The 14,287-nt window shown below is 43.5% G+C and overlaps 1 protein-coding gene across 3 annotated transcripts in view; it reads right to left on the bottom strand.

Moving 5' to 3' along the window:
• Positions 1–14,287, bottom strand: part of LOC148005168 (uncharacterized) — an 86,205-nt gene that overhangs the window by 39,136 nt on the left and 32,782 nt on the right. The window contains exon 5 of one of the 3 annotated variants that reach the window (XR_015622311.1): positions 4,528–4,622. The exons of the other annotated variants lie outside the window; for them this stretch is intronic. The gene's annotated coding sequence lies outside the window, so the exon portion shown is untranslated. The remainder of the gene's footprint in view (positions 1–4,527; positions 4,623–14,287) is intronic. 3 annotated transcript variants of the gene reach the window in all.

Genomic DNA, 14,287 nt, shown 5'->3' on the forward strand with positions numbered 1-14,287 from the left:
TCCAGAGAGGACAGCAAAAGAAGGCTAAGGCTGGCCTCCCTTCATGACTGAGACTCAGAAAAGCAGAGAGAAGATGCATGGGATGGGCTAGGAGTTGATCTTCCCTATAGCAATCCCAGTCTTTCTCCGAGATTCCCTTCAGAAGCTTATTCATGAGCCTTTCCCCTCCCCTAGAGTTAAGAGACCAAAACCACTAGCCTTCCGCTGACATCTGTGAGCAACAGTTTGAGCAGGTCATTTAATATTAAAATCCCCAGCTTCACACAGCTTTAATGATCTTACATGCACATTGCAACTGTATTGCTCCAACTTAAGCTTATTTATTGCGCTTTGAAAACCTCATACAAGCAGGTATTTGACATTGAATTGGCTGTTTGCTTCAGAGAGCTACATGGGAGACCAAACGAACTTGCTTTCTTCACTCCTTATCTATGGTAGCCTTTCTTTCCTACTCAGAAATGCAGTAGCTCTGGCCACCTGCAGGTGAGCCACAGAGCTGAAGTCCTATCCTTCTACCCAGGCACAGCCTCAGCTTGAGACCAGCCAAGTGCAGGACCTGATTCCTGGATTACTGTACTTTTGAACCTTCTTTAGCATCATGAACTGTATCTTTACAAGCAGTGATCTGGGGCTCGCTGGATGGGTCAATTTCAAACAGTTCCGACACCACACCATGGCAACACGAAAGTCAATGGTTGCCTGCTCAGCAACTGTGCACATCAGCCGAGTCAGCTGAGGTTGTCTGGCCTCTCCACCTTTGTTCTCAGAAGGGAGATCACCATCAAAGTCACAATTCCCAGTAGCCTTAGCTGCCATTACTGTGAGGCTCTGGGGAAGACTGGAGGTGAGTAGCTACCAGCACAGTGCACTGGAACACAGTAGAATGAAAACTTATGGGTGGAGGTGTCAACAAGCTCCATGGAAAAGATTTTAGCTTCGGTGTGTACTCCTTGACAAGAGTCGGGAGATAGAGAAGATTGGGTACTTGAGAAATTATGGACAGGAATGATGAATGAATCTGATCAAAATGTGCACACACAGAAAATTCTTAATCAATAAAAATACTATCCATTTTTTTATTTTGAAACAAAAAGGGCTCCCCTCTCTTCACAGATGAGCAATATAATAGCCCCACCTCATTCCCCTGCAGGTCAAAGAAACATCATGGCTATGTGTATAAGATGCCTAGCCTCCTTTCATGGGCAGCCTGTGTGTACTTTTCCCATGAGAGGGTTTCTATGACAGCTTCTGAGAGCTCCTGAGGCTCTGTAGGTGTTCCTTGTCTCCTAGAGACAATTTGAGCAAATATGTGGCAAAGGCCAAATGAACTCCAGAGATGTACAGCTTCAAGACTTCTCAGTTTCCAGCAGATGAGGTGACTTGGTAGGACAGGGAACCAATCTGTTGATTGAACCCACATTCTGATTGCAAAGCCTGCATTTCTCTGGTAGTTTTGCTTGCTTTTAGGGTGAACAATGGAGTTAATTTTCTTATTTGTGATAATTGGGGGAGGGAAGGGGAGACGAGGATGTATAGTCAAAACCATGATAATAAAGCACACGAAATTTCCTACAATGCCTTTAGAAAAGGAAAGTTTTGAAATACTAAAAGCCAATCACTTGGTAGAAAGATAGTTTGTTCTCAGTATAAATCTATATAAGGACTGATTGGGAAGGACAATGGGAGGGGGGGTTATTCACAAAACAAAAGTGAGTCTTCCAAAGAGAAATTCACTGGGTGACATTATTAGCGCTGGAGTTCCCATGAGGCCCAGGGTTATCTGGAAAGAGTTCAAAAGGTGTTAGACTGTCATGCACAGGAGATGGATAGGCCTGACTTAGGACGAGGCCTCTATTGAGTCGGCAGCTGAACCAAAATCCAGTATAGTCTCAGTAACTCTACAAGATCTGTGTGATCCTATGGAAACATGGATAGAATGAGAAAACTAGGCTCCTGGTACCCTGGATGGTATTTAGATCATAGTCCATTGGTACACTGCAGGATAAGGATGCTGACTGCATGCACTACTGTCCTCATCGCTAAAAAAAACAAAACAAAAAAAAAAACCTGTCAGAATTGCTAACTCTGTCCCACAGTTTAAGGATATAGGCCATCAAGGAAAGGCACAACAATGGAAGCATGAAGTAGCTGGTCACATCACATCTACAGTCCAGAAGCCGAGAGAATACTGAGGGTCAACCTGCTTTCCCCTCTTCATTCATTTCAGAAACACCCTCAGAGACACCCAGAGGTCTGTATGTCTCCTAGGTGATTCTAAATACATTGAGTTGACAATCAAGATGAATTATTGCACTGACCAAATAGAAACAGAAATAACCAGCATTCAGAGAGCACAGCCCTCTGCCATGTGTATGCTAAGCATTTATAGTGCCTGATACAGTCTCCTGGGAACAGGTTTGCTCTTCCCACAGCAAAAGCAACACTAGGACTCATGTTTGATCTTACATTAAATAACCCCAAAGCTAGGCTCCTTGAGTTTTCTCTACATCCCAAAGGCATTGGCCCCTTCCCAACACTCTCTGCTAAAGCCTTTTTATCTATAAGCTACCTGGCTAAGAAACACTTGGAAGTCCTTTCTGATGGGCAATTAAGAATGATGATTTAAAAAAAATAATGTATCAGTCCTTTGCAGTAGCAAAGACTAGGGATCCAAAGATACCTGGAAATGGTCCTTCCCCTCAAAGAGGCTGGTCACTCAATAACAAACCCCAGAGAGCAACACTAACAGATCAAACCATTGGATGGAGCAAATGCACAGTTTCCTTGAACCTCCCCATCATCTGTAATCTGCCATAAAGATGGATTTATCCACTTTGGTGATGGAGATGCTGACACTCAGTCCATTAAGCTGAACACTGTGGTATCCTAACCAGGGTGGGCAGAGGCTTGGATCTTGGAGGCTTTCCTTCTCCCATGAACAACATTCAGAGAGGACCAGAGAGAGCTGGGGTTGGGAGACATGGAAACAAGCCCTGCATAATCAACATGGGGACCCAGGGTCCATCTGTCTTTCTGTACTGACACTGTAGCTTCTACAACAGACTAGCAGCACCAGAGCTACCTGTTACTGCCCACTCACAATGGAAGCTAACACTGTTCAGTGTCCCCTCGTCTGCAGAACAGCCACTGTTGGCCAGTGTCTACAATCTTAATGTCCACTCTGTCTGACCACCTCCCAGCTAGAGTCTGCATAGCGAGAGTCCCACTCCTTTGAATGTTCTTCCATTCGATTGGCTCCAGCCCACCCCATTTCCAAGATCAACCAGGTATCTACACACTGTATTCTCATCAAGCATCGTGGTAATGTCACTGCAGCAAGGGAATCCTACTGACTTCAGTGAACATGGACTGAGGACTGAGGGAGGTAGCTCGCAGACACTGACTTGTATTTCCAGTACTGCAGTTTGTGAAGAGTTTGGTGTTGTCTCGCCAGATTTCTGAATGACCTGAGGAGGTCTATGACACATGTCATCCTACTTGTGATGGAGGGGACAGAATCCTGGAGTGTTACAGTAGCAGTTGTTTAAGTCACTAAAATCATTGAGAATTTCTTTCTCATTTTGGTAACCGAAGAGGCCATCTCCAACACTGTCATACTTGGTACCGTATCATATCAGATAGTCAAACTGTCTACAGATAAGCAAAGCCTAGGCTTCCATTGCCTGCCTTCCTACTGCATCTGAGATTCTTAAATGTCACACTAATATATTGCCTGCCACCCCCAATTTGGCTACATGTCAGCCTGTACCCCTATATCCCAGACTCCATGGCTGCCTACTGCCCCTCTTCGTGCCTTGTTGCGGTCCTTGCTAGCCAACTACAGATAGGGCGAAACGACCGTCTTCTACTTTGCTTTCATGACAAGGATCCATGCTATTCCTTGGCTTATGCTCAGTTCTGTCCCTAGCAAAATGCCCAGGTCTGTATCTACATCCTGATGCATTCACAGACTTTTAGCTGGAAGGACCAGAGAGACTTCTATTACCTGAAGATCTCACCTAAAGCAAGAGTTTTCTCTGACAGACTCCATGTTCCATCCAAAGTGAGAGCAAATATCATGGCACCACGTACATGGACTCTGGTGAGAAGGGGGCTGATGGAGGTTGGGCCTGGTATGCTATACAAATTAGCATGGGATTATGGGCAGGTAGTGAAACGTGGTTTTAAAAAACAAACAAAAGCCTTAAACCTAAACTAAAAGAAAAAGACACCTCAGAAAGAAGAGATTCTCACTTCTCTGAAAAATAGAGCTGACTTTGAGGTAGCCCATGGGTTTCTGGGATGACTGAGTTGACTGGGAAACGATACAGTGTATGTGAGGACTCTATACACATGGCGAACTCAATCCAGTGGAGTCCCGTGGAGACCCATCAAATGTCTAATCCTCTGAACGCTGGCCTTACTTAATCCTTCCAACTTGGCGAAGAACTGCTTTGGCTTCACTTTGCAAATGAAGAAACTGATGATTGCAGAAAGCAAGGTCTAGTTCCCGTCATGGGATCTTACCTCCGTGTCTTCAGCTTCATCTGCCTCTGCAATAAAATGATGAAGTGCACCAGAAAGGACTACATTTCTATTTAACACCAGCCAGTGGTCAGCATCTGGAAGGTATGTCAGTGAAAGCATGGTAAAGAAAAATAAGATATGGCCAATGACCCTCCCATAAATTCCAGGCTCTGTGCCTGGCAGCAGAGACAGAAAATGAGACATTCTGCATAGACCCAAATCAAGAGATTTATATTGGCAGTCTTCGCTTTGAGACTCAGATTTAAGCACCATTTTACTTTTCTCCAATCGTATGTATACACACATATGCATGTCTCTCTATGTGATGTGAACTGGTACATATGCATTTATTTCAGGGTGCATGTGTGAAGGAAGAAGCAGTGGCTGACATGGAGCACTGCACACAGTAATGTTTAAGTTTTGGTCTCCATCTGAATCATGCCTGTGAGAATGTAGTGAAAGCTTAAATCAAAATAAGCTGCAGCAGTCGGATTCCTGTTCACAGGAGTCAGTATCTTTTGTTTGTAGGACGCTGTTTCTTCAACAGTGAAACATACCACAAATGGTCTTGTTCAGACTGTTCACTTTGGGTAGACAATCTGCACAGATAATTGTACCATTTTGTGTGAGTGTGTGTGTGTGTGTGTGTGTGTGTGTGTGCATGCACATGTGTATTAAGTCTCTGTGTGTTCAGGTGTGTGTATCAGTGTGTCTCTGTGTACATGTACATGTTTATGTCTACGTTTACATTTGTGCATGAACATGTGTTACATGAATGTGGAGGCCAGAGGATATACTATTCGGTGTGATTTCTCAGGGGTCATTCATCTTGCTTTTGGAGTCAGGGGCTCTCGTTGGACTGGAGTTCATCAAATGAATTGTGATAAGCTGGCTGGCCAGTGATCCTCAGGGATCTGCCTGTCCCTACCTCCCTAGCACTGGGGTTACAAGCAGATGCCATCGAGCCTATCCTTTTACATGGGTGCTGGGACTCAAAACTCAAGTCCTCTTGTGTGCAGACTGAATATTCTGTTGAGCCATATCCTCAGCACCTGCACCGGTTTTTTGCTTTTAAATATTCATTTTTTTTATTATGTGTATGTGTGTGAGCCTATGTGAGTTTTTATGTACTGTATAAATGCCTGGTGCTCACAGAGGCCAGAAAAGTGCATCAAATGCCCTGGATCTGAAACTGTAGGTGGCCACATGCTGCCCACATGTGTGCTGGAAAATCAACCTGAGACTTCTAGGAGAACATCAAGTACTTTTAACCCTTAACCATTGGATCACGTGCTTAGCACACCATGTACCATTTTTATTTAAGGAGAAATGAAAACCAGTCTTGCTTGTTGCCCATATCCAATGGTCTAAAGCAACCAAAAAACATGGCAAGGATGTCATCTGACCCTTCCTTCTCTGTGGAAGCTTCCATCACACAGGGGGTTTCATAGTCAAAGGGACTGAATAGCACAAACGTTACCCATAATCCTCTTCGGTACATCCTTACTACGTTTCTCCAGAAATCCACGCTGAAGCAAGCAACTCCTGTGTCAACGGGGCTGCCGGTTTTACAGCTCTAACAGACATGCCTGTTACTTCTAACTTGCGTTTGGTCACTTTAGGGACCAATCAGGATGTTTAAGAATTAAAGGCTCTCTGCTTCTTTGGATGCTACTATCTAAGAGTCTTGGTTGCAATTGCAATCATGAGCTGATAAACTCCACTTCGTCAGGAACTGCTCTTTGCAAGCTACCTGTCTAAGTGCTACAGTGGATCCACAACTGGAAACGCTTTGAGCAAGCAGAACAAAGAAGGGGGGAAAAATCACAATTTGGATATTTATGCATTTTCTACATACGGGATCATATTTTCACATTATTTAGTCATCAAGGATCAGATTATTCTAAAATTCACTCTCACCCCTTTACATTGGAGGTTAACAGAATAAAGCATTATTAAATGCATACCAACCGGCAAACTAACCGTTCCTTGAGCATCGCTGTCACCAAACTGCTCCCCCCCAAAGCAGAGCACTAAAGCTTACATTATCTTTATTTTATGCTCCTATCTTAACTTTTGGGGGAAGGTTAAATTATTCTGAAAGTTCTGAGCCATCTACATATTTATTCTTTTTAAAGGTTCTGTGGTGTGTTAGCATCTGTATTGCCAGAAAACAAAATTTTCTTCAAAGTTATTCTTGGGCAGGCCTGGGACGCAACCCATATGTCCCACAGTTAGTGTAGCTCAAGGTTTTAAATTTATGCCACTTTTTCCCAACTTGATTGCAGTGCTCCTTGGTTCAGTGAATTTGTGGCGCCACCTATGGGTCAGATCTCAGAAGTTCACTTTCCTTTATCTGAAAAATCGACTTTCAAGTTATGTCATTAAAATGATGGCTTTGAGGGTCTTAAAGATTTCAGACTGAATAAAAATAAACGGAATGTCCTACAGCAACAGAGGAGGCATTATCCGCCCACCTAGGTCCCTAGCCTTAAAGAATTAGTAAGAACAGACAAAGAAGTATTTATCGTTCCTTCGAACCTCTTTAAGCATTTCCCTAGCTCCTCTCTCAGACTAGCCTCTTTGGGAGATCATATGCACATTAGCCATGGACTCTTGGGGAGAGAAGAGCTCAGTATCTGCTGGGGGTAGTATGTATTATATAGAAACTCAATAGAAAGCAGAGAGACCCCAACATTCCTGTTTCCTTCCTCCCCTGTTGTCTAGATACTTATAGTGTGGAGATTAAAATTCCCGGGGACTGAGGCCAAGAGAGTGTCACAGCATAGCACTCTCACTGATAAATATCTCTCTGAAAACATGCATAGTTCCCAGAGCTGTGATCATCTTCCTGCCTCCATCCTTGTGTGTGACCACCCTTGCTCTCTAAGTAATTAGAACCATAAAACTGGAGAGACCAGCAGCGTTAACCTTCCTAATACACAGGGTAAGCGACCGAACTAGGACTGCTTTAAAGCATGGATTCAGACCCATTCTTTGCATCTTTGTAACAACACGACAGCCGTGTGCCAGTGCCAAACCCCTCAACACACACACATCCATAAAACAGATGCAATTTGCTATATATGGATTATGTACTAGTAGAGCTTTAAAAGTCAAGCCTTGGGTGGAAAAATAAAAATTAATTGTTAATATTTCTGTTAATCCATCTGCCCATATAATGCCCTCTTTTTTTTTTTTTTTTTAATCTTCAGGCTAACAAAGAGCAGTTGGGCAGCTATGGATGGAGGGGAAAAAAAAAACCCTCAGCAGTCAACTGCCTTGTAAATTAGAAGCTGTGGTTGTAAAGACGGATTTGTGCAACAGTGGGAGTGGAGAGTGTGTCTGCCTTGTAAATTTAATTAAACAGCAGGTGCAAAAATCAGGTCATATGGCTTTGATGTGCCCCGTGCGAGGATGACAACCAGACAATGATTCTAATATGAAGAAATTTGCATACATTTGCATCGGACCGCAGAGAACGCTGGGCCCTTGCCACGCTCCGCATTTTATATCTAGGAAGTTGAATAAGATTTGAATGAGCGATTTCTATTTAGACACAGCGGAAAAATACAACGAGATTGCGGCACTCGCACAGAAGGCCGTGTGGCCAGCAGGGAAAGCCTGTGAGGGACACTCTGAAAAGCAACCGCCCTCCTTCACAGCGGTGGATGCCTCAAAATGGAAGGAAGGAGACAGTGGGGAGGGGAGAGGAGGGAAATGTACTGTACTTTGATTTTTTTTTAAAGACTTTCACAGAAGGTGCCACACTGAATAAGCCCTTCCTTTGTGGCTCATTCTTTTCGTTCCCATCGTCCCTGATGTAAATCCTTAAATATAAAAATCTGAAAACCTTCTCGGATGAAGCAAGTGTCATCTTATATAATCAGCTTCTGCTTTGAAAGGAAAGTCTTTCCTGCCGCATTGTGCAAACCTCATCTTCCATAGCGGCACACCAGGATGTTTAATGTAAATGATGCCCTCTGTGCTTATGTCTCCTTGCATAGATATGAAAATATTGTGAATACATAATCCTGCTGCTGGCCATCAGCACTTTCTCTGGAGTGCTCAGGAGAAAGCACTGGTGGGGATGGAAGTCAACAAACTCCACATGAGCTGCTGGGTGCAGAAGTTAAAGAGCTCCGGAGGAATTCCACTGGGCATCTTGAACATCGATGTACCCTCTGTGAGAAACCACTTGGGCAGATACACGGCTCGTTGGAAATTGTTCTGGCCCCATGTCCACATATAGTTCCTGCCAGTCCTGTGGTCCAGGGTTCTGAGACTGACTGGAGCAGAGCCTCACTTTTGCAGCATTCCCCTCCTGAGAGGAGCCCCTGCTGGCCCCACAGAGTATGGGGCCTTGACTTTTATGAACAGTGTGATATAATGTCAGAAAGAAAGATTTAATTGGGTTTCCTGTAGATTTACTTTACTGTCAATTATTGATACCAAGCTCCATTATTATGTATATTTGGAATGTTGCAGTGGGGGGGGGAGGGTCAGCTTTTAAATGCAGGCTTGATTGTGATATCGTGTTCATTTATTACCTGCCAAACAGTAAATGTGGTGAAATCACTTAAAATGTTACATTCAGAAACTAGGGTTTTTGAGTGTTTCTGAGTTTGAGTTTTGTTTTTTGTTTTTGTTTTTGTTTGTTTGTTTTGTTTTTTGTTGTTGTTGTTTTTGTTTTTGTAAATGTTCAGCCTACTGTCTTCTAATTGTATACAGCATGGTTTATCTCCCCTCTGCACATGGCAAATTCCAGAAGGGCTCCACTCGTTTCCGTTTGTCACACTGAGTCAGCAATTACACCAAGGTCTGGTATGGAGCTGGTATTCATAATTATGCTTAATTAATGGAATAGTTGTTTTTATTTAAGAACCCAAGTTAAGACTAAGTGTAGCTAGCTAGTCTGTTAATAAACTGGGGTTAATAGGTAAGGAAAAGGCCAGTACATTCAGTCTGTCCTTAGGAACTGAGCTGTCTGTTAGTTCACACAGACACACAAGATACAGAGCCACGGCCCAGGTCTCTCGAGTCTTGTTTTCAGTGGGGAAAAAGCTAACATTACTAAGAAGCCAAGAAAACATCCATGAGTGCATAATGTACCCTTCCCCTAAAAGATAACCCCCTTCATATACACACAGTAGGCAGCGTGGACCAAGTGCACATAAGTACTCTGAGTAAGTGAGTAGTAGTTCCGGCTCCTCCCCTCCAGTGATTTTCTTGACTCTCTCCCTCTGGGGTTCCCATTCTTGACTCCCTAATCATATAGTGGAGTTGTATTCACACCAAGTCGAATACTCACCCTGCTCGTCAAAATCCCCTTTTTTGGGGTCCAGCCTGTTACGATAGCAAGCCACGGGATGCTTCCCGTGGCTCTCAAGAAGCTGGGGAAACATCTGGAAAGTACTTAAAAGTGCCACATTCAGTTCTCTTCATGGTGACAGTAGAGGACATGTATGCTGTGAATAGCTCTTGTTGATGAGAGCAGAGGAAGAGCGGAAGATTTCTCAGCGGACAATCAGACAATTAAGAGCGTCTTTAGTGGTATGTATCAGAGTGCACTGGGAAGCAGGAGCATCTGTAGCATCGAGACCGGATTCTCTTCTACCAGGATGCTATTCGGGCTTCCTTAGGATGCACTTGCTTTGACAGCTGCTTTTCTCAAGACAAGCCATCTCCTCCGGCAGTGTTGACATTTAAACTGTGTTTAATGGTCCCCTATGAAAGCACAGTCATTATGCAGTTTGGTTTCACTGTGTCTAGGTGACTGTTTCCCATCAAAAAAAATCTTTTCCTGGGGGTTGCTGGATCTATGCTTTCCTTTTCATCCCTCGATGAGGTCAACAAGTCTCTTCTAGCAGACAGCAAGACACAAATGGGGCTGTCTTCCCATCCCTGTCTGTCATTGTCACGGATGTGCCACACTCCAAAGCCCCTTGCTGTTTCATATCTATTAAATGGATGTTGTACTGCTGTTCAGTTGTCCTCCATGCCTCTGTTCATAAGCAGAGCTCCAAGATGATGTGTGTAGGGAAACATACTCTTTAAACTACCAGCTTAGCGCATGCTCCTCATGACAGGTGAATGTGGTACAAGAGGCTCACAGATTAGATAGACACGTATATGGGGATGGTAAGACAGGTGTTTGGACCTTGTCCATTGTGAGCAAAGTACAATCAAGACATAAATTCAGTACATGACAGAATCTGTGCTATCCATTTCCAGACCCAGTAACCTCCTTTATCTCTGGCATGAGCTTTGCAAAGGTCAGTGGAGAATTAGTCCATGCACACTTCCTACCACAACTTCAGACTGTTCACAATGTGAGACTGGCTTTCTGTATAAATGGGTAATGTGTGTTGCGAATTATAAATGTTCCTCACTCTTAAGGCCTTATCTCTAATCATCAGAGAAATGCAACATACCCCCATACTGGGATAGTTCCTCCTTCCTGCCAGACTGGTTACAAAAATCATAAAAACAAAAAAGATAACAAGTCCCAGCAAGGATGGCTGATGAAGGGACACCCCTTCTTTTGTTGTTGGAAATGTAAGTGAAGGTGGCCAGGTTGATTAGTAAGATGATGGTGGTTGCTGAAAACACCCACATTCCATGGTACTGTAGAGCCACGATAATGTAAGCCAACTTGAGTACCCATTATGTGATGGATGGGAAAGGAAAACCACAATGACGTCACGTTGACATCATATTCATTAAAGAAGGAGGCCATCTATTAGCATGAATCTGGAGGGCATAGGTTAAATGAAAGAATTCAGACATGGAAAAGAATTATTGGTCCTGGGGAGCCACTGTGGCTACATATATCTGTCTGGCGTCTTGCTACGTCACTGGTTCCCAAGGCTGTTATTTGATATTCTGTGTCCCCAAAAGCCTGAGCATTAGAGAGGATTTGATTTCAGCTTTAAGAGGTGAGTTCTATTGGGAAGTCTTTGGGGCACTGAGATTTACTCCTCTTGAAAGGCATTGTGGGACCCTAGTCCCTTCTCTTTCTCTCTTTTACATCTGACTAATTCATGAGTGACTCAAGCACTGTGCTCCCAGTCCCCATATGTTGCCAGGCTATGGGACCAGAATTTAGAAGGGCAATTTGGCATGGACCGAGTCCTTTAAAGTCTGAACCAAAATTAACCTGTTTTTCCTTATAAGTTGACTGGGTCTCTTACTTGTTGTAGTAACTGAAAGCTGAGGGCAGGCCAGCTGATAAGATGATCATCAGTCATCGTAACTTGTTACAGAGGTGACATCTTTGAAGGATATATAGGTTTCTGCCTGCCAAAAGGCTTCAGACAATTACACTTGCTAATATGTTCCCACCGGCACCTGCACTTCGGTGGATTTCCTTTTTCATTTTGTTTTAAGAAAAAGTTTCATGTATCCCAGGCTGGTCTCAGACCCTTTCTGTAGCAGAGAATTACCTTGAACTTCTGACGTTCTTGTGGCTATGTCCCATGGCTGGACTTATAGACATGCACTACTGCACTGACTGTGTGCGATGTTGGGAATGGAACCCAGGGTCACGTGTGCCGGGCAAGTACTCCACCAACAGAGTGACATCCTCAGCGTCCTGGCATTGATTTCTTTGCTCTCTACCTCTTGCTGAGAATGTGTCAATGGGTACCTTTTTATTGGCTAAATCCCCCCTGAAGTAGGATTTGTGTGCAATCAACAATCACAGTTTCATCTCACTGAGTTGAACAGGCATGGTATTTGAATCAACTGTTGGCAGAGCCTCGGCAGACATTGTCTACATTCATGTTCACTTCTTGTCATGCCTGACATCTGAAGAAGTTTCTGAATGGCAGAGGGAAGTGAGTGCCTCAAAATAGCATTCATGCAAATTTAATTTGAGCGCAGATCCAAATTTAATGACAATATAAAGAAAGCCCAAGAAATCTGTCCCAGTAGAAAATATACTTCACCAGGCCAGGGATGTTCTCTTTCCCATTCAGTATTACAGCCACAATGTGAAGAGAAAGGCCAGGGTTGTATAAGAGACCAGAAAATAAAGCATCTTTTTATTTAAAATTCTAAATTAACATAATATTTACTGTACAGAAAATTCTGCTATAGTACGAGGAATTTCTAAATTCCCCCATTTCTTGACTAGCATCATACATTAAAATACTACCCATGCTAACAATAATGAACTAAAATGAGCTCAGACTGACTTATCGTTATTATCAGCTGACGCTTTTCACTTATCCACATGACCTTGGTTAAAAATTTTTTTATTGGATTTTTTTATTTACATTTCAAATGTTATTCCCTTTTCCTGTTTCCCATCCATTAGCGCCCCTATCCCAACCCCCACACCGGTTCTTCTATAAGGGTGTTCACCTGCCCCAGCCACCCCGCTTCCCACCTGCCCACCCTGACATTCCCCCTACACTGGGGGAGGGGGCAGAACCAAGGGCTTCTCCTCCCATTGGTACCCAACAAAGCCATCCTCTGCTACACATGCAGCTGGAGCCATGGGTTTGTCCATGTATAGTCTGGGTAGTGGTTTAGTCTCTGGGAGCTCTGGTTGGTTGGTATTGTTGTTCTTATGGGGTTGCAAGCCCCTTCAGCTTCTTCAATCCTTTCTCTAACTCCTCCAATAGGGACCCCATTCTCAGTCCAATGGTTGGCTGCTAGGATTCGCCTCTGTATTTGTCAGGCTCTGGCAGAGCCTCTCAGGAGACAGCTATATCAGGCTCCTGTCAGCATGCACTTCTTGACTTCATCAATATTGTCTAGTTTTGGTGACTGTACATATATGGTCTGGACCTTGTTTATATTTAAAATGTATATGTTTCATGTGTTCATGTCTTTGTTAAAGAATGGGTGGGTCCTATCACAAGACTTGTTGATGAAGTCAGCTGGGATCTCCACATAAGGTCATGGCAATCAGATATTTGCTACAAGAATTATTTTTTCCCACCAGTCCTCCTCTTTGAATGGAGATCACTACACTAGACCATTTCCAAGCAATGGAAAGTTTACCCCACCTTCTGGTGGATGCTATGGCTACATAAATTATTTGACATTTTAAAGGTATTGTATTTTATTAATAGGATGTATGGCTATTTAGTCTTGTACAGTCTTGTTTATTAACACACTATTACTTTATTTGTTGTGTTGGGCAATCGTTTCCAGCTACTGAAATTCTGTTCTCTTGGCTTCCTTCCTATTATGGTACTTTCCCTTCTAATTCTCAAGCACTGGGAAAAAAATGCCCAGCCTCATCTGAGTCTCGAAATCTGAGATTTTTGTCTGTGGAGCCCTGGTTTCTTTTACTATAGAAACCTGGGTGAGCGCCAGAGTTGGAGGCCTGCTGACTTACATGGCAGTGCTGCCTGTGGTTCTAAACCATATTAGTCAATGCAAACAGAAGAAACGTGAGTTTACTGACCTGTGTACTCTCCCCTGTCTGAATACCTTTGTGTGGTGGGGGGGGCATTTTTTTTTGGTTCTTTTTTTCGGAGCTGAGGATCGAACCCAGGGCCTTGCGCTTCCTAGGCAAGCGCTCTACCACTGAGCTAAATCCCCAACCCCGGGGGGCATTTTTTTTTTTAAGGAAGAACACGGAGGAAGAATATTTTTAAAGTAAATCAGCAGTATTAGAGTAAGCTCAGGAGAAATGCTTAGGATTTTAGTGATAAAGTATGACAGCTCTTACAGGGGACTCAGCTCAGGTTGGATTCCCATAATCCATTTAGTGGTTCACAATGATCTCTAACTCTACTTCTAG

The sequence above is a fragment of the Rattus norvegicus genome, chromosome 6 (genome assembly GCF_021556685.1).
Source record: "Rattus norvegicus strain SHRSP/BbbUtx chromosome 6, alternate assembly SHRSP_T2T, whole genome shotgun sequence".
In the NCBI taxonomy this organism is placed as follows: Eukaryota; Metazoa; Chordata; class Mammalia; order Rodentia; family Muridae; genus Rattus; species Rattus norvegicus.